The following is a 21,888-nucleotide window of genomic DNA, read 5'->3' on the forward strand; positions in this document are numbered from 1 at the left end:
AATTGACTTTTGGCTTTCACTCTTTAAAAAGATGGGTTATAAAAAGCGTCTTATAAAGTAGATCATAATAACATACACATGACACTTTCAGCTGCATTTTGTTTTCGATAGAAAATAAAATTTAAAAAAAAGTATTTTGCTTTGTATTTTTATCTGAATAATAGAATATAACACCGATGAATGCTAGAAATCCTTTTTTTCATACAAATTACCACTCATCAACGTTTTTCTTCTATTTCTGCTTTAAAACAATTTATCGCGATTATATCATAATTTGACTCTTTAAAGAGTCAAATTATGACGTTTTGAGAATTTTGACTATGAGAATTGACTTTTGGCTTTCACTCTTTAAAAAGATGGGTTATAAAAAAGCGTCTTATAAAGTTGGTCATAATAACATACACAGGACACTTTCAGCTACCTTTTTGTTTTCGATAGAAAATAAAATTTAAAAAAATTTTTGCTTTGTATTTTTATCTGAATAATAGAATATAACACCGATGAATGCTATAAATCCTTTTTTTCATACAAATTGCCACTCATCAACGTTTTTCTTCTATTTCTGCTTTAAAACAATTTATCGCGATTATATCATAATTTGACTCTTTAAAGAGTCAAATTATGACGTTTTGAGAATTTTGACTATGAGAATTGACTTATGGCTTTCACTCTTTAAAAAGATGGGTTATAAAAAAACGTCTTATAAAGTAGGTCATACTAACATACACAGGACACTTTCAGCTACCTTTTGTTTCGATAGAAAATAAAATTAAAAAAAAAATTTGCCTTGTATTTTAATGGCGTAGTTTTTCATATTTTTAAAAGCTTTTTAGCCGTTGATTTTTTATTTACAATTTTTTGTAAATAAAAATTCAAGCTTCAATTAAATTTTTAAAATTCGAACAAGAATCAATTTTTCATTATATTTAAAGCTCTCTCATTAAAATATAGAGAAAAAGTAAAAAATTAAAATAAAAATATGTTTTCGAAAATTGATTCGATACTTTCTGATAAAGAATTAAATAATTTTTTTAATTTTAATTTTGGCTAATATCCGCTTAAGAATGTCTCCTAATGTTAAAATATAAAACAACACCTTATTCATATTATCCATAAGAATTTTGTTTGAATGAGATTTTAAATTTTGCAAAACTAATACACAATTATTTTAGAGCGATCTGATATTTAGAAAGTGCTATAAAATGTTTAATTTTATTTAAAAACAAAAATTTATGTTAGAAAGTAAGAAAATGACATTGAAATAGACATTTTAACAAAATGTGTAGATCATTGATTATCATAGACCTTCTAACTTATCTAAAAGCTGTGTCTTCTAATGCTCTTAAAACTGTGTTTTCTGTTGTTAAAATGTAAGAAAACACATCATTAATATTTTCCATTAAAAAGTAAATATCTAATAACTAGGTTTAAATTTTTGAACAAGTAATACATACTTTTTGTTTCACAATTCGTTATCCTTAAATAGCCATGACATGCTTCCTTTCATTCAAAAACAAAAATTGAAATTTTAAAAATAAAATAAACAATACCGAAATTTGATATTCGTGTAACCCTTTGCTTATTTTCTTTTATTTTAAACTAAAAATTTAAAAAAAAGACGTAAAATAAGAAATATCGGGATAAAAAAAAAATTCTGCATAAATAGCTTGCTTGTTGCAACAGTTTTAAAATGAAATTTTAAAGTAGTTCTTCTAAATAATGAAATAAACCGAGAAAAAACGGTTTATGCCCATAATAGATGATTCGGAGAAAAAACGATTTTACGCGAAGTAATGATTGTTTTCTTTTTCACAGTACGGCCCATATTCATTGCGCAATAACTCTCGGAGAGAATCAATTTTTCACATTATTTATTTGTCAATACTTAGTAGTCCTAAAATGCAACAGATTTTGATCCAATCGTTCTTTTTTTTTGGGGGGGGGGATGGACATGAACCGTTCTTAACCCTTGGTCTTCAAATACGAAGAAAAATTTCTTTTAATAAATAATTTCGTTTAATAAATAATTTGTCTTTCATATCTTTAAAAAAAAAATCAGAGTTTCATAATGAGGTTTCCATTTTTGAACAAGTCATACACAGTTTTCATTTAACAATTAGTTGTCCATGAAAACCCTTGATAAGTTTCATTTTTTAAAAACAGAAATTAAAATTCGAAAAAAAAATTGAAAAATACATACCGAATACTTTTATAAGCTTTTGCTTGAAAAAAAATTTTTTTTTAACTTTAAAAGTTATTTTTGAACAAGATACGAAGCATCGAGATTTATTTAAGAATTAAATAAAACTTCTACATAAATAGCTTGCTTGTTGCAACAGTTTTAAAAGAATAGTTTAACATAGTTTTGATAAAAAATAACAACTACGGCGGAGAAACTATTATGTCCATAAAAACTGATTCAGAGAAAAAACAACTTAGAGCTCGGATATGAAGAATTTTTTTCCACAGTAGATACCATTTTCACTGCGTAATAACTCTCGGGGAAAACCGATTTTTTTCTTTTATTGATTTGTCAAAATTTAGTAATCCTCAAATAGAATGAGTCCAGGCTTCAATTTTGGGTAAAATAGAAATAACCCATTATTTCTATTTTACCCAAACCATTTGGCAAACCATTTACCATTGGGTAAAATAGATATAACCCTTTGTTCTCCAAATATGAAGAAAATTCCCTATAATTCATATTTGTCATATCATATTCATTGCCAAACCTGCCAGATATACTTACTCTATTGCCACATTTCATACTAAAATGTTCAAAAAGCTTTTAAAAACGATTGCATAAAATAAAAAAAATAGTTTAAAGAAAAAACCAACTTTTTTTGTTTTTCTAGAAAATGACAAGAAAATCTTGAAAGGGTAAAATGATAAGCGGAAAAAAAAATTTTTTTTTTCATCAAACCGTTAAAAGGATAAATTATTTTCATCGGAGATAACATAAAAATGCAGCATATAAATGTATTTTACTTGAAAATACATTCAATTCAACAAAATACAAATTTACAAACATAGAACCCTGTAACTAAATCGGAAATCGTTAGCACCGGATACAGAACTGATGAGTGCTGAAGAAACTATTTGCAATAAGGGAGAAAACTGTTCTTTATTCGCAATTTTTTTCTTAAAACCCATTATTGAATATGATTGCAGGTCGATCGTAACTAGGGACTGAAATCCCAACAATACACTTTTTTTTTCAAAATATTTCATGCATTTGTAAAGAAAATGGCCTGCATATTTAAATAAGAAAAAATATTTTATTGTTCTTTTGAAATAGATGGAAAGATCGAAATTTTGCTAAATGTTCCACGGTTCAAGTTTTAATTAATTTCTTTCGGAAAAGTAATAGATCTTAAGCTGAATAAAAAATTATTGATATTTTATAATACCAGTACAAAAATCTTAATATTTGGATATAAAGCGGTGATTAAAAATTGTTTATGCTTGTCATAATTGACAGCAAGAGTTTTTTTTACAAAATTTATAATTGACTTGGTTTTAATATTCTAGTAACATTAAAAGATTTTTAACAAGGCATTATATCTCAAATTTGATTTACTCAAAAAATCAAAAATTTATTTTAGGAATTAATTTTTGTTTTAATAATCAAGTAAAAATAATTTTGATAATTTAATTTATTCGTTTCATAAATTTTTTTATGTAAAAACTAAAGAAATTCATCAAGGACTTTGTGTATATTCTTATTTAAAGTTGTGAAAAAAAGTTAACTATGACATAACAATATCGAAATCATTTTACTGTAAATAATAATAAATATTTCATTACTCTTTCGTAATAGATAGAAAGATCGAAATTGCGATGATTGGCAAGTTTCATATAATTTATCTCACCAAAGAAAAACAATCTAAACTGAATAGAAAATTATGGACACTCAATAATAATTTAGAAAAAAATTCATATTAAAATTTAAAGTTGTTTGCATAAATTGACAAAAGTAAAGTGTTTGATAACGAATTTAAGCAAAATTAACAAAGATTCTATAATATGTTACTCACATCAAATAACAAAAAGAATGAAAATACTTTATTGAGAAAAAATTCTACAAAAATACTACGTATGGGCGGTAAAGACATTTCCGAAAAAAGAAAATGAGATTGAAAAAAATGAACTCTAAAATAATTTTTTGATAGTTTTTCCATTCGTGATGGTAATAGTTAATAGAGAATTCTATTTCAGTTCTCAAAATTATAGTTTTTATTACTTATTCATTTAAAAAAAAAAGCGTAACACTGCAAAGTATATTTAACAGAAAAATTGGGTTTACTGCTATAATATAGACAATCACGGTAGAATTACACTGTAAAAAATTCGAGTTCAAATTACGGATTAAATACCGGTACTTAGGATGCATCATTCACGTAAAATCTATTTTTACCGTAAAATATTATATTGCATTTTTTACAGTAATATTAATCTAATTCGTGATCTAATCAGTGAGTTTACTGTAATTATTGCTGTAAAAATTACTGTATATCAGATTTTTTGTTTCGTAACATGTTTCAGCAAAAATGGATTTCGCTGGAAAAGGTACTGGCACCCTGAGTGTGATACTTTTATCGTAATTTGATCCGCAATCTTTTACAATGTACCAAACTATTCTTCTGAATGTATAATTCATTTTACCATTTATTTGACAATATTATGACTTTGATAGCAATGCCTTTTACCAAATAGAATGGTAATATACCTTATAATCTGTCTTTTTAAATTCATACTTTTTAGTTTGTTTTGTTCAAAACGGTGGTAATGTGTTTAAATGAGTTTTATGATGTAATTTTTAATTACGTCCTCTAACTTTCTAGCTATTTTTTTCTATTATGATGAAATTATTATTTCTTTCTTCCTAATTATTTCTTTTCTAGAATATATTTCTAAACGTTAGAAGGTATGAATGGTGCTTTCAAGTGTTTAAAACATACTAGACTCACATGGCGTCGATTTTATGCTGTGGATTATGACTATTTATGTATAGTTTCACTTCAACGCAATGAAAGGAAACTTATGTGCGAAAAGAAATTAAACCAAATGCAACATAATACTTTCGCATCAAGCAAAAAATTTTTATAAAAATTTTGAGATGCTTAAAAGGAATGTGTGTCTTTTTTTCATACTTTATTTAAAGTCTAATTCTATGATTCTTATATAGTTCGCCAACCCTCCCACCAGAAAAAAAAAATTATAATGCACCAAATAACTGAAAGAGCAAAGCTTCAATGGCTGTGATGGTCCATAGGCGCAACGGGAAAGCACAAGTATCTCTATTTCTGTGAAACCCAGTGCTTGTTATAATTTTTCTGCTTGCTTATAACCGTTAAAAATTGCACTTTAAAGCAAAGGGAAAATAAATGCAAATCTAATCATCATATACTCCTTAATGAAAGCTATCAATATAAATTTTTATACTTGGGCGATACAGTGTTGTTTGCATCTGGAAAATAAATTAGTCAGATTTTTCTGGGAGCATTTCCTAGTTAACAATTAAAATTTACACTCTAAAACTTTTAAAGAAAAAGAACTGCAAATCTAATCATCATCCGCACCTTTATGTTAGCTATCAATGTATAGCTTTATACTTGGGCGATAAAGTGTTGTTTGCATCTAGAAAATAAGATTATTCAAATTTTTTTAGATAATATATACTAAATAACTGTTAAAATTTACATTGAAAACATTTAAAAAAAAAATTAAATTCAAATATGATCATCTGGTATTTAAAGATACTTTCAATATTTAACTTTATACTTGAGAGATACTGTGTGCTGAGTAGTTTGCATCTAGTAAAAAATAGTATTCAAATTTTCAGAGAAAATCATTTGTGCCTTAAAGATAACTATCAATATATGCCTGTAATACTTAGGCTATACTGTGTGTTCAGTTCTTTACACCTAAAAAATAATATTATTCGAATTTTTAGGGAACATTTGTTAAATAATAATTAAAAATTGCATTTTAAGAACATTTAAAGATACTTAAAAGCCATATGTTTTACTAAACTAATCTTATCTCTAGTGTGAGAGATGTTATAATGCATATTAACCACCACACCCAAAGCTATCAACTGTGAAGATTTAAGAAAGATTGATTATAGTTTGTTATTCAGTGCATCCATCGTTCAGCCATAGTTTTTAAAGAAAAAACTACTTTAGATAGCGTAGAATTTAATGTATCACCTCTTTGATCAGTGTAATTTAAGGTTAAAGTAGAGTTACAATTTACACAGCGACGATAAAACCCATACATTGTATTTTACTTAAGCGAAAGCTCACAACGCCCTAAAGTATTTGAATATTGCTTTTTGAATGCACTAATCTAAGAATTACGTGCAATATTTGATACAGATTGCGTGCTCGAATACTTAATAGGTGTCAGTATAGAAAAACATCATTTCAATGAAATTGAACATCAAGAAAATACCCATATTTTTTTCTATTTTGGTCTATCGCATGCATGAAACTGCTGATATTTGATTGATAAAATCTTTAACGTCATTTTCTGAAACATATTTAAAATTGATATTTTGAAAGAAAATGAATATAGATAACTGTTTTTAGTAAATTCATGTAATACCATACGAGAGTAATGGTCAGTTAAAATAAGGCAATGGAGTCGAAAAGATCTATTCGATTCCGGATATTGTTACGAAAAAAAAATTTTTAACAACATAAAATTATAAATTTCTCAGTTATATACATATTTATCAATTAATTGACTTTGATTCACAAATAGCAATGCCAAATAAATTTTTTTTAATGGCAGTTTAATTAACAGATATTGTGAATGAATTTATTGTATCATTTGTAATAGTTTCCTAGTTCATTAATATTCGTTACCGTAAAATCCATTATTACCGGAGCACGTCACGGAACAAAAAATTTTATATACTGTAATTTTTACATTAATAATTACTGTAAAATCACTGAATCACTCTAATTAAAGAAATATTATTATAAAAATTACGATATAATATTTTATTGTAAAAATAGAAAAATGCACCGGTACTTTATACTGTAATTTGATCTGGAATATTTACAGTGTATGCACAGTCATCATAATTTAATAATTAAAGTGTCTATGTACACAATTTACACCTAAGGGTTCAGTGATACATAATGAGAATAAGAAAATATTTTCATTTAAAACTAAGTATTTATATTTAACCAGTATAATGGCTAAAAATATTGGATATAGTCATGCTGAGTCGGATTAAATCCTTAAATACAAGTATTAGAAATATTCAATGAAGATTAGTAACCTTACACCGAAAACGCCAGGGTCATGAACCTAAAGAACAATGGTCAAGAGAATTGTCACGTGCGGATCGACAAACGAATAGGTCCATCTGCATAACTATTGTCTTCAATAATCATTCCGGACATTCGGTAATCTGTCCGAACAAGAACCTAAGTTTGAGCACTGCATTTATTTATTATTTTTTTTGACGTATTCATAACATACTAGACAATAAAGGGAAGTAAGGAATACCAGCAACTTTCGTCTGGCTACTTCTGTTAGAATAGTTCAGCGATTGAATGAAGCCAGCTTTTGGTCCCTATCCTGCTAATTTTTAGGGTCACTCGCAAAACATTGAAACAATTAAGGTTATCAGGACTGTAAGACATCTTAATTGCCAAATCCTTTGTCTTTTTGGGCACTGTTTGGACTTTTTTGTTGGTAAATTACTATTTCGTTTTTCCTTATCATAGGAGGGTAAAGTTCAAAAACAGAATTACTCTTTCTCTTCTAAATCAATATAGATTTGCTGCTTGGTCAAATGGACATTTTTCCCAATTGTTTGGGTGGTCACTGTCGTTACGGTGCTATTTAGGACGGACGTGCGCTTACATATTTTGCCATTTTTATAGAACAAAGGAAGAAAAGAAATAAAAATCAGGCGTAGCGAAGAGAAACATTTTATTGTTTAACTAAGAATATCTCTATGGTATTTGAAATTCTTCATAAAAAGTAGTGCACCTGCAAGCATTTAACTCAGATACTAAACACAAAAGGGCAATTAAATAATAATCAGGTATCCTCCTTCTCTTCGGATCAATTGTGTTTTCGAAAGCAGATTTCTTATCTACGTAATGGAAACGCCATTTTCAAGTTGTTCACGATACTTTTTGTCTTAATAGATGTTAAAATTGCCTTCATGAATGTTTCAGTATCGCTAAATTGACATTTAATATTGTTTAATTTACAAAGAGAACTACCAGTGAAATATAGCAGCATATATTTCATATTATTTTTCGTTATTAAGTTACTGATTGTTGATAAATATTTAATCTATGTAAAAAATTATGTAATTGAATATAATTGCTTCTAAATCGTATCAGTGTATTTTTCTTTAAAGAAATAGGAAACTAATGTGGACTGATTAGAAGAGCTGGTGGAGTAATGTAGAAACCGGTATTGACTGATTTAGAGATTTTAGTAAATAATATCAAATTAATAAAAATATTATTATGTAATTAAAATATACTCAAAAAATAATGCTTTATAAACTGTTAAATTGGACCAGATTTCCGTTCAAGTTGAATCATAATGTCATTTAATCAATCGTAAGATGGTTTAATTTCGATTGTAACGTGATTCAAATTTGCACCTAATTAAGGTTTAAATGGATTTTTAACGATATTTTGGTTCAACCTGCATCAAAATTTCTGACAGTATAATTCCATACAGTCTTTAAAATAATTTCAACGTTGAACATTAACCTTTGTGTCTTAATCCAAAATGTCATGCAAGTTTGCTGAAACCTTTATAAAGTGTTAAATTAAGCCAGATCTCAGTTCAAGTTGAATCATAATATCGTGAAATCCATAGTAAGATGGTTTAATTCAGACAGTATCGTGGTTCAAAGTTGCATCGAATTAAGGTTTCAATAAATTTGCACGATGTTTTGTGCGTTCAAAATTTTTGACAGTATAATTCTATACAACCTTTATAAACTTTGCAACCGTGTACCAAACAGTGAAAACAGAAATTGTGTTTTAATTAAGGATATAATTGCATTTTATAAATTGCTTCACCCTGGAAACAATATATTATTCAAATAATTAGTTTGAACTTTTTGAGGGAGGAGATAAAATAGATTATCTTTTAATCTAGTGTTGATCTAAAATGTATTGTTTTCGACTTAAAATCTTTTAAAAAATTTTCTCCTATAGTGCAAAATAGACATTTTTATTATTAAGAAACTATATTATTCCCTATTAATCTACCCTTTATCTAAAATGTATTGTTTTTGACGTTGAATATTTACAAAATTTTTCTCCTATAGAAAAAAGTGGACATTTTTATTATTATCGGTAACATTATTTTACAAAAAATAATTCACTTTGGTCTTATTTCAAAGTCAAGATATAGTAAATTAATTCTAAAAAAAAATTTGTTTTTACGTAGAATTTGTATAAAATTTTCGTGAGAAATTCGATGCATTCATTTTCTTTACAAAAAAGCAAACTACAAAATATTTAATAATTGACTTCTTTTTGAGATGTGATGTAGATTATCTACTAAGTTCATATTATATATTATTTTAGCTATGTAGTTTATAATGTTTATTTTAAAAATCAATTATCTTGCTTTTTCTCTGGGTTGAACTGTACTGCTCGATGAATGATTTACAATTACTCGAAAAAGTGATATATTAATCCATTTTCTTACAATATTTTTGCAATCTAGCATACTTAAAATTAACATTAAATAAGTGGAACAGAAAAAAACCCAACTCCAGTTAAAATAGCAATACAATTGTAGAAATTAAAAATATTATTTGTGTAACGTCTAAAACCTTATATGTGAAAGCTCGCAAAAAAAAGAAGAAAAAAAAGGAAAGGAAAACATTCAGAAAAAAAGATATCCAATAGATTTTCATAATACTGACAATAGCAGAGAATACAATCAATATTTAATTAAACAAAAATTAAGAGGGCTGTGGCTAATATTGACAAAGTTCTGGGATTAAACGAATTCTTTATACGATCGATAAATTGGAAAACGATAAAACTATTAACGGATTTATATTTGCCACGAATGACAACTTGGGAACAAAAAAATGAATCGGTATCCTGAGTTTTTTCAGTCCTGTTTCTTTTACTTCGACAGATTAAATTGAATTTTAGTTTTTCTCAATTGAATTGTACGAAATGCAGGGATTAAGTTTTTTTTTTCTCGAGAAATGCGTTTCCTTTCCCTTTAGCTCTTTTGGAATTGGTTGAACAGCTTGTTTAAAAATTCTATCCTATTTATCATAGATAATCAATTACTTTTCCGCCTATTTACTGAAAACTATTCAAAAACTTATTTTTTTCAGTTAGAACTGCTCATAAATAATAAAAAGAAAGAGCTAAATTTGAAAAGCTTTGATGTTCTATAATTGAAAAGGAAAATAATTGGTTATATCATTTTATAATAAATTTTGTATAGATTTTTGCAAAAAGCATTTAATAAATTTACATTTATAAAGATTTTTTAGACATATTGAAGGGATAAATGATTGAAAATATGGTAGAGCAAGTTCGAAAAAATGAGGTGGAATCTTTGAAAGCTTAAAAGCTTGAATTGTACATAGTATAACTGTATAACTCTAATTTCAGCTTTGCGAAAAAATATTCATATTTAAACAACTTATTCTTCATAACAAATACATTTAAAATGCCAGTTGCTTAGAAAAAAGCCAAACATGCACTTCTCATGTAAAATTTATAGCCTGTACCTGTTTTGCATACAAAAAAATTAATCGTTGATGAGCTTTTCATTTTGGAGAAAGTTCTAAGTGGTCTCGTTAAAAAAATTGGCTTGCCTTGAAATGAACATAGCTTAAGATGCGTGTTTAAGAATACAGACTGAAGCTATTTTCAAAAATTAACCTTCATTTTAACTACTGCTATGATTTACTATTGTATTCTATAAAAATTAACTAACAAACATTATTCGTGGTGTTTTGAAAATAAACTAAGCAAGTAATTTTCATATTGATTCGAAAGTATCACTGGGGCTAAAAATTAAAACTCATTGTCAAAATTAAGGTTTATCGCGATCACAGAAGGGTTGATGGTTTTAAGTTCATTGTTAAAAAGGAACAAATTTTTTTACTGTTTTTTTTTTTTTTTTACTTTTTTTCATTAATATGCATTTTGAGCTATGACCATTTTATATTCACGTATTTTAAGTTCTGTTCATTTCTTAAAACATGCGTTTCAAGTTATGTCCAATTTTTCACACACGTATTTCAAGATGTATTCATCTCCTCAAATATGCGTTTCAAGTTATGTCTAATTTTTCACACACGCATTTCAGGATGTATCCATCTCCTCAAACATGCGTTTTTTAAATTATGTCTATTTTTTTCAAATGCGCGCATCATGCTGTAATCACTTTCTAAGATGTGCTTTTTGAGCTACTTTTACTTTTCAAACGCGCATTTTGAACTGCGTTTTATTTCATAATGATGCGTTTTCAGCTCAAAATATACATGTAATTATCATGTTATATACATGTTACATGCAAGTTATATACATGTAATTATCAGCTACAACTTTCTTTCTTTTCTTATATCTATTATCTTTTCTTTCAGTACCTTTATGACAATTTTTTTAAAATAAAATTAAAGCAAATAATTGTTGGATAATTTTATATGCATACTCAACATGTAATCTGCAATTTGTTTTCAAAAATAAGTTACGGTGTTCAATTTTCGTTTTAAAAGTTTCAAAATTATTTAAAAAAATTTCCCAATTCTTTAATTTTTAAAACTTTTTATCTGAGTAGTTTTATTTTGCCACAAGAATCATTGCTAAAAATAAGTGCATACTTTCAGTTTGATTACTTATCAGTTAAAACGATTTATATGGCCATGGACAAATTTTAACAGGCTGTAAAAAAATTTCTTAATTTTTAAAATGCTTAGTCATGCTAAATAACATTTAACAGATCATGCTGATTGATAAAAAGCTTATTTCAAAGTATTTTTAATCGGAAAATTCCTTAGAGATTCAAATAGCAAGTAAACATCAATCTATGTAAAAAGAACTTGGACGTTTCGTTCTTCCTAGACTGTTAATTTCGCCCTATCTTTCTAACTAAAGCCACTCATATTTAAAAAAATGTAAGTATTTAAATCCCTTTAGTTTGATAATTGCATTGTATTTAATTATTTACAAATTAATTACTATACAAAACATTGTATTAACAAATTATTTACTATACGAAATTTTATATCGAAAATATAAACCAGCTGGCAGCAATTAATCTTATACAAACTACAAGCTTCGAGATGTAAATATGAATGTTTACATCCAAAATGTTGTTACATAAATATTACAGGAAAAAGAAAGCAACATGAAAAGAGTCCAGAAATTGCGGCTAAGGGCGAGTTCTTGAAAAGGAAAGAATTTGCTAAAAAGCAGAAAAGAACCACAAGTTCGATCGTAAAAAGTTTTGTCTATGAAAACTTTGATACAGGAAGTTCTAATTAAGGCCAAAAGCTAGCGTGAGAAAGAGGATCGAAGTTATCTTCCATAAACAGTGGGGAGTAGTTTTATAGATAGAATTAGCTGGCATTTCTCTTTTAACCCGATGCTTCCTTTAATGTCTGGTCATTTCCATTCATTTTTTAAAATTTCCTAGACGCCGATTTTCAATTTCCGCTCTATCATGGTCACACTCTATTAGTCTTTTTAATCTGTTTGTTTTGTTTTCTTTTTTTTCTCTCTTCATTCGAATTCCACGCCACGCGTTTAGACACACAATTTGTTCGACTTTTTAAATGTGACGCATTTTCAATCCTCTTTTTATTGTTCTAATCAGATGAAACATCGCATTCAGAATAAAAATAAAACAGATATGTATTTCCTGTTGTTAAAAGGGCTGACATATTTTTAATTAATATTTGTCGTAAAACGATATTTAACTTTATTTCGCAATATAACCTTTAGCTGACTTATATATTTTTAATTGTTTTATTGTTTGTTTCGTAAGTTCCGATGACTTAGTGAAATATTTATGATTTACATTGTTAGTTTCGAAATTTCGTTTGGACAATGAACGATCTTATCAAATATACAGCCTTTGAACTAGAAAAATTCACAAGTTGAAAAATGAGCTTTGCTTTTTTTTCTAGGTCTCAAAATTTTCCTTAACTTATTTTGTAAACTTATTCTGATGCATAATGGATGAAGTACTAAAACTACATAATTACAGCCTTTGAACTAGAAAAATTCACAAGTTGAAAAATGAGCTTTGCTTTTTTTTCTAGGTCTCAAAATTTTCTTTAACTTATTTTGTAAACTTATTCTGATGCATAATGGATGAAGTACTAAAACTACATAATTACAGCCTTTGAACTGAAAAAATTTACAAGCTGAAAAATGAGCTTTGCTTTTTTTTCTAGGTCTCAAAATTTTCTTTAACTTACTTTGTAAACTTATTCTGATGCATAATGGATGAAGTACTAAAACGACATAATTTTAAAACACCTGCTTCAGTTTTTTTTTAAAATTTAAAACCGGCGTTGAGCAGCTGATTCAATCCTGAGTTTACGACAGTCAATCTCCAATTCCGTAGCCTTGTAATTTCGAACCCAATCCAGGAGACAAGCATTAGGATAAACTAGTCATCCTGGATCAAGCATTGGGATAAACTAGCTATGTGGAGGACTTTTTGATGGAACTAATCTCCATTTGCGTTACATCGAGAAGCAAACCACGGTTTGACCAATGGCAAGGGGTTTCTAACTCGTGAACCGTCTACCACTTTGACATCTTACGTCAGCATTGTGGTCCGTTCAAGGCGATTTTCCATTCCAACGGTGTTTGACGACCTGCTCTCCGGTTTGGCATTTTCTTAATAATAATTAAAGAAAGTTTAACTCTTTTTTAGTTCGGGTAATAAATTCAAAAAGAAATAAAGGCTTGCGCTATAATTGCGACCAATAGCAACCAAGAGAAAAGTCTCTAAAAGCCAGGGCTTCGTTGAAGGTGGCTAGATAGAATAATGGCAACCGAGAGCAGAAATCGTATCTACCAGACACCACTGGGATTCAAACCCGGGTCACCTCATTGTGAGACGAGAGCTCTATCTTCTGAGTCACTTTGACTCTGAAGCACGTGGATACTACTACATACCCTCCAACTGCTACGGAATTTCCGTAGTTTCAAAAATCTTCTTTTCAGACGGTAGCAAAATGAATGTCTTAATATTTAAAAAAAATTAATTTTTGCGTAACTTGTCCACTATTACTTATAAAAGTGCAGGCCATATGGCCAGATTCTTAAGTTCTGATAAAAGTTTTATGAGAGATCCATTTGCTTTAAAAATTTCTACTTTGGTTCGCTACCACTACAAAGAATTATTTTCAAAATCTTCATAAGTTGGAGGGTATGCTACTAGATTTTCACGGCGACTGCTATTAACTAACAAATCATGTGGGAAAAAAAGCAGCCAAAAGTAGCCAAACTAAGAGTAACCATACACACTTTCGGTTCCATTTAGGCTTTAGATTAAAACCACGATTCAATTAAAAAAAATGTTTTTTCAATTTAAACAATGAAAAAAAATTTTTGACGATTTTTAATTTGCCAAGAAGTAAGGAAGATGCCGTTTCGTTTTTCCAGGAAAAAGAGGCGTTACCTCGTGATAGAGTATGCGTCAGTGGACACTGAATAAAACTCTATGTAAAGGAAAGTTGGCGGAGGTGCAATGTGAAAAGTTGTTATAAAAAAAGAAAAAGAGCCTCTTCATGTTAGGAACAAGGAGGCATGGCTCGTCATCTTCTAGATTCTTAGCATGCGGAATTCATGTGGCAAAAACCCTATGGGAAAGACAGGCCTTTTGATTTAAAAATTAAATCAATCACGGAAATATGGAAGCCACAAACTAAATGCGCGTAATTCTAGCTGAACGTTATTCTTGGCGTCGTTTTAAGAGCGGTCGCAGTGGAAATCAAGTAGTACCAACACATGTTTAAAAGAAACATTAATGTTTCTAATCGGGCTTACGCCCTGCGGGACAAATGAGCTCCATAATAGCAAGCTTGTTATGCCTGGTATCAAGTCCTACTCATTATATTTTTTAAAATTAATTAATTTTTAAGGTGGGTTAAGCTAGCGAAATAATTATCCAAGAACCACAATAACTGATATAAGTTATAAAATTGAAAATTTTTTACTGTAATTAATGCAATAGAGAGTTGTCAATTTCTCTCGCTGGCTAGTTCCAGAACAAAAATTTGCGCCTCATTTAAAAACTGTAGTGAGTATGTTGCAATTTGTATTGAACTATTGCAATAGCTATTGGATTAATTTTGGTGCTATTGCTATAGTAAGTGTGTTGCCATAGGACAAGTTAATCAAAATGCTCTAAATTGGTGGTAAATAGGCATTCTAAATTCGCTTGCATTGGAAAGTGTTTGTGTTACTCTTAGATTCATTTGAAGGAGTTATTGTAACCATAAGGCTAAAGTGCTTAGAGACTACTGTTTTAAATGAATGTTTTGTCCTATTTCAAGAATGGTTTATTTCTAATACCTAACACTATTTTCCGCAAATGATTAGTTGTGGAGATACCTTGTAAGAGAATTTCGAAGCTTTAATTAAATAGCTTACTAATAGATGCATAATAGATATATAATAATAAAATATGTACATGACATGAAATAAGATATTGATTTTACTTACCATATGCACCATATGATATAAGAAAAAACATGTACCCGAAATTCATATGATGCTGATAAAGCTAATTTCAATTCAGGGAAAAAATAGGCAATCAGATTTTAGTAAAATCATCACAATTATAAAAAGTTGCCACAAGCTTTATATATCGAAACATGCTACTCGGTCAAGTAGCAAATGAAAATTTATATGTAGTTTTTATATTATTTGCATTTTCGTATTACGCTTACAAACGGTAAATTATTTAAAAAAAAAAAAAAGAAAAAAAAAACAAGCATACTGTAAAAAATTTCGGTTGTAAAAATATTACAGAACAAAAATTCTGATATACCTTATTATTTAGCAATATTTACTGTAAAATCACTGTAATTAAATAAATATTACTGTAAAAATTACGATAGAAAATTTTATGGAAACAATATATTTTGCTGTGAAAGGAATTTTACGAATACGGCACTTAGGGTGCCCGAACTTTTGACCGTAATGTGATACGGAATTATTCGCAGTGCAACGGAAATAACTTCTTTTGAAATGAAAAAGAAAACACATTGCAAAAATAGTACTTAAGAAAAACTCCCATGTAAAGCAAAAGTGTCATTTTTTAAGGAAAATTTAAAAAAAATTAATAACTCACTCAAGTTTTAAAAAAATTGTTCTAGTATTAAATACATACTTTACTTTAATTTAACAAAAACTTTTTTGAAAAAATATTTATTAAAGTATTTATTTCACACGAAGATCTTTGAAAAACCCTCGAAATAATAAGATTTTTTCGCATAAATATTCCGGTAAAAGCTTTCCTTTAATTAACATAAATAATTAAAAGATTATGCACTACTGGCCATTAAAATTGCTACACCTGAAAGGAATGCAAATAACAGAATGATATTTATTGGGCACAAACATTATAGTTGGAAGAACAAGTGATTAAATTTTCAGGGTATTTGGATATATAGATCCTGAGGAATCAGTACTCAGATAAGCCTCTCCTGGCTGCAATAACAGCAGTTATTCTCCTGGGCATTGAGTCGAACAGAGATTAGATAGCATGAACGGGTACAACATTCTATGCAGCTTTAACATTATGCCACAATTCATCAACCGTAGTGACTGTCCGTGACAGTCGTTAGGCAACCATTGACCAAACGTTTTCAATTGGTGAGAGAACAGGCTAGGGCAACAGGCGAACATGTTCTGTGTCAAGGAAGGTCAGGACAGTGCGAGCAACATGCGGTCGTGCATTGTCCTGCTGAAAAGTAGCGTTATGAATGCCTCGAAGCTAAGGCAGAGCAACTGGCTCTAAAGCATCAGAAATGTAAGGCTGCTGTTCAAAGTGCCGGCAATGCGAACAAGAGGTGATCGAGACGTGTATCCAATGACACCCCATACCATTACTCCAGGTGATGGACCAGTATGATGATGTCGAATGCAAACTGTCAATGGGCGTTTTCAACGATGTCGCCAAACACGGATGCTGCCACCATGATGCTGTATACAGACGACGTCATGCCATTCCTGCGTCCAGGCTCGTCGTTGATCACACCATTGGAGGCCCACCTGCCTGTGATGCAGCTTCAAGGAGAGACATGGTCGCCGTGCTGACAATCCATGCTGCTGCAAACGTCGTCGAACTGTTCGTGCAGACACTTGTTGTCTTGCAACTGACCCCATTTGTTGACTTAGGGTTCGTGACGGAGTTGTACGATCTCTTGCCATGAGGATAACAAGTCTGTCTTCTCACCTGTGAGTGATGGGGGGCCGCTGAGATCCTACACGGCGTTCTATATGACCGTCATGAACCCATCGACTCCATATTCTGCTAACAGTCATGGGAACTCGCGAACCAACGCGAACAGCAATACTTCGGTATGATAAACCGCAAAGGCCACAGTTCGACCTCGATCAAACTCAGACACGTGCTAGTAGGCATTTCTCCTTTTTTCACGAGGCATAACAAAAACTTTTTCACCCAAAAACAACGCTCAAATTCAATTTCTGTATGAGATACTTACTGTCAAATTTCTTCTTTTATATATATTGTAGGTGTCGCTACCGCCGCCTGCTTTGCTTGAATGCGCTGATAAGCTAATCATTTGCATACCACAACATGCTTTATCCGTTCTGCAAATTTCACATTCGTGGTGTGTCGCCTTCTTATTGTAGCAATTTTAATGACCAGTAGTGTATATACCAAAATTCAGGCTTATTATTCGTATCTTTAAATTAAATATTCATTTTGTGCTGAAATTGGCAATTTTGAGAAAAAGTTTCACTGATTTTAAAATTTAGCAAAATGCTACTAGAGTAAAAATTAAAATTGTTTTGGAATCGTTAAAGATTAATCTTAATTATGAAGTAAAATTTGATATATGTAACGTTTTATCAAAAATCGAGAAATAAACCCCTTAATTAATGCGCAAGGATTAATTTGAAGTCTAGGGACAAAAAGCTTTTCACACTTTATATTTTTTAGCTAAATCTTAAGCAATTTTGAGAAGCTACGTACTTATTTTAATTAATTTTTCTAAGATATCCGTGCTTAAAAACCTAGTAATTAGAAAACTAACTATTATAATTTTCTCAACAGTTTAAAACTTATTTTACATTAAATAAATAAAAAAAAAATGTTAAAAGAAATCTATGAAGGCATGCTAAAAATTTATATAAGAAGAACAAAGAAGATTTCAGAAAGGAGAGGACGATGATGCCATTTTCTAAAGAAATTTTCATTAAATTGTGTGAATAATGGAAGCGACACTTCCAGTCTTTGAAAAAAAAAATTTAAATTTCTCCTGAAATACTTAGAGGATTATTTTGTTACTTTTGATGTAATTAGTTAATACGATTTCTTATACTCAGCAAAAAGGTTTAAAATTTTCAGAGGTTTCAGGGGTCGTCAATAAATTACAAAAGAAAACAAATATTTTTGAACACGCTATACTAGAAAAATCTAACAATAAGCTTTTAAGTGATAATATTTCAAATGTTGTTGTGCCGAAATAGCTCAGTTGGGAGAGCGTTAGACTGAAGATCTAAAGGTCCCTGGTTCGATCCCGGGTTTCGGCATAGCTCTATTCCTCGGTAGTATAGTGGTCAGTATCCCCGCCTGTCACGCGGGAGACCGGGGTTCGATTCCCCGCCGGGGAGAGCATTTTTACCTAAAATGCAGCTGGCTTAATTTTTTTTAATTGATTTTCCGGAAGAACTGAAAGTGCCTCTCCCATTATTGTAAGGATGTAAGGTAATATGTATATACAATAAATTTATATTGTTTTTTAAATTTATCTGGAACGTTTTGACTTACGTCCATAATAATGTATATTTTTATTTTTAATTTAGTCTTGTAAGGGTGCCATTAAAAACTTAAAAGAATAAAATTTTTGATATATGTTATCGTATTTTCTACCACTTTTTAACATTTTTACGCTTTTTCAAAGTCGAAGTCAAATTTTCAAAAGAATTTAAATTTTTTAATCCAATTACTCATTTATTTCAGAGCATATTCCGCTCAAATACATTGAAAAAATCGTTCATTACACTTGAAATTTATTAGTAATAAAAAGAAAAAATATATAATTCATTTCTAATGAAGTTTATTGCACCAATTGATTAAAAAATTTATGAGAACACAGTAGTCTTTCAAATTTTCAATGGAAATTTTAATTTAAAACAAATCAGAGTGTAAGTTTAAAATTCCAAACGTACAGTTAGTTCCGTATACAATTTGAATACTATGAATCAAAAATAAATAGAACGTTTCTAAGAAATTGTTGGAAAAAAAAGCTGCGATGAAAATTATTACACTACGCTGAGAAATAATCATTACAATTAAAAAATTTTAAATTGTCATATAAACTATATTAAATATATACTAATTAAAATTAAAAACTGATAACAGAATTTAAATTTTGTTTCAGTACTTTTGAATTGCAACAATTTAAAAAATCATTTAATAGTTTTTAAAATATCACTAACATGAAAGAGTGTGAAATTATTTTGTTATTCATAAGCCATACAAAAAATAGCTCTTTATGGCTAAAAATAAAAATAAATGATGCAATTGACGTTGAAAAGCTCTAAAGTTTTAGAAAACTATTGGGGAGGTTGAATGTGCTCTTTCTAGCTCCTTATGTTCGACGCCTATCTACCTTGTCTCATTGATCTGTAGCAATTAGTAGCAAATTAGATGAATAAAAAAAATAAAAAAAATACCTGGCATTTAGGCTAAACATGTTGAAAACTGTTTCTTTTTTCTTCATAAAAATAAAATTTCATAAAAACAATTACCGGTTAAGTTAAATAACGAATGTTCAGTGAAATAAAATTAAAACGCTCTTTTAAGAAAATCGAGAACCATATATTTAGAAAAATAATTATGAAGCTTCCGAAAAAGCTATTTCAGGATTAGGATGTGATAAACACTGATTTCTTCAGGGGTTTTTTTTCTTCCAGAAAATTTAAACCTGCTAAAACGGTTAACAGAAAACTTCGATTTTTGAGCTATATTATAAATTATCAATACATAAAGTAAAAATTAAAAAGCCCTTAAAAGAAAAGAGAAAACCATATAATTAGTAAAGCAATTTAAGATTCAGTAAAGGCTATTTCAGGGTTGATGCCAAATTCTTCGTTGGGATAGATTTCAAGTCAGGGTCTGATTTATCATAAAGCCCAAATGGGCCCAGGCCTAGGTCCCCTTTAATGTAAAAAATAATTCATTTTATCTGCATATAACTATGAGTGAGCAAAAATTGAAATAAATATAAGCTCGAATTTGCCTATGTATCAGAATTTATTTATGCCATAAGAATTTACAAGTATTTTATGAATATACAACGTATAAATTTAGTTTAAAATTATGACCAGTAGGTCCCTCTGTGCCCGGATTTCGAAATCAAGCCTTGCTTTTGAAAAAAGGAATCTAAATTCACGCGCATATGTAAATATACTTTTTTGCTTGCATAACTAAATATAGTTTTCAAAAAGGAAGGGCAGAAAATAAATTCTAATTGTTAAACTTTCGGCCACCTATCTTAATTTTACCTCTGCATTAGTAAAATGCAATTTTATCCTCATACTTTTCTTTCTGTTCTCTTCTCTAAATTCTACCAAGCAGGACAATTTTTTATTGGCTTAGTGGCGCCATCTAGAATACATTATATTTATTATTATTCCTTTTTATTCTTGGTCTCTTCTCTCTCCCTCTCTCTCTTTCTTTCTCTCAATAAATATGAACCAAAAAATGAATGAGACTAAAAAAATTAACTCAATTTTTCATCTAAACGAGCAGTAAAAAATAATAAGATACCTGCATAAAAAATGGCAAATGGATTTATTCAATAGCACTATTCTACTATTAATAATTAAAACTAAATATTAAATTTTACCTTAGCATGAAAAATATAAAGAAAAAGTAGGTTCGATATGACACAGCTTTTTTTAATAAATTAAGAAATGTATAAACTTTGAGTCAAAAATTATTGATTTAGTCAAATTAAATATATCTTTGAAATTACTTACGAAATTTAACAATAGTGAACATAAAAGTCAATTAAAAAATTTTTTTGTTAGTTTTTGAAATATTTAACGAATATTTTCCCTGGATTTATCCTGAAATAAATATTATACAAATTTAGTTAATCCTTTTTATCAATTTTTAAGTATCAGTATTGTGCCACAGATGGCAGCACTTCAATAACGACAGTTGTAAATTTAATTACTTGGAGATTACCTTCAATTACTTTTCTTTTTCTGTACCAAACTCCTTGAAATACGCATCATTTTAAAACTTAGGTTACTTGTTTCATGTTTCAAATGTAGTGTTGGCGAGGAAAGCAGTTAGATGTGGCTCCCAAATAAATAAGAAATGACAATACGTCTCTCAGTTTTTGCCACAAAAAATAAATGTTTTATGACTTATCATCGATTGAAATCTACTAAGTTAAAATAAGTTAGGAAATTAAATTTTGCAAAGTGAACACATCTCTTTTTCAAACTTTTTGTTACTTGGTTAAACTAATGGTGTAACAACGTTGTAATTGATTAAATCTTGGGTTACCTGCTTCATGTTTCAAGTGTGATTTAATGAGGGGATCGGTTAGATGTGACTCCAAAATAATTAGAAATGACAATACGTTTCTTAGCATTTGCAATGAAAAAAAAAAAAAAAAGC

At 29.0% G+C, this 21,888-nt stretch overlaps 2 non-coding genes across 2 annotated transcripts; both read left to right on the forward strand.

The window, feature by feature from the left end:
• The first annotated feature begins 18,709 nt into the window (after nucleotides 1-18,709).
• Nucleotides 18,710-18,782, forward strand: TRNAF-GAA (transfer RNA phenylalanine (anticodon GAA)). The gene has a single exon. It is a non-coding gene; the product is annotated as a tRNA-Phe (tRNA).
• A 9-nt stretch (nucleotides 18,783-18,791) lies between these two features.
• TRNAD-GUC (transfer RNA aspartic acid (anticodon GUC)) lies at nucleotides 18,792-18,863 on the forward strand. The gene has a single exon. It is a non-coding gene; the product is annotated as a tRNA-Asp (tRNA).
• Nucleotides 18,864-21,888: the final 3,025 nt, after the last annotated feature.

Source organism: Parasteatoda tepidariorum, chromosome X1 (assembly GCF_043381705.1).
Source record: "Parasteatoda tepidariorum isolate YZ-2023 chromosome X1, CAS_Ptep_4.0, whole genome shotgun sequence".
Taxonomy (NCBI): Eukaryota; Metazoa; Arthropoda; class Arachnida; order Araneae; family Theridiidae; genus Parasteatoda; species Parasteatoda tepidariorum.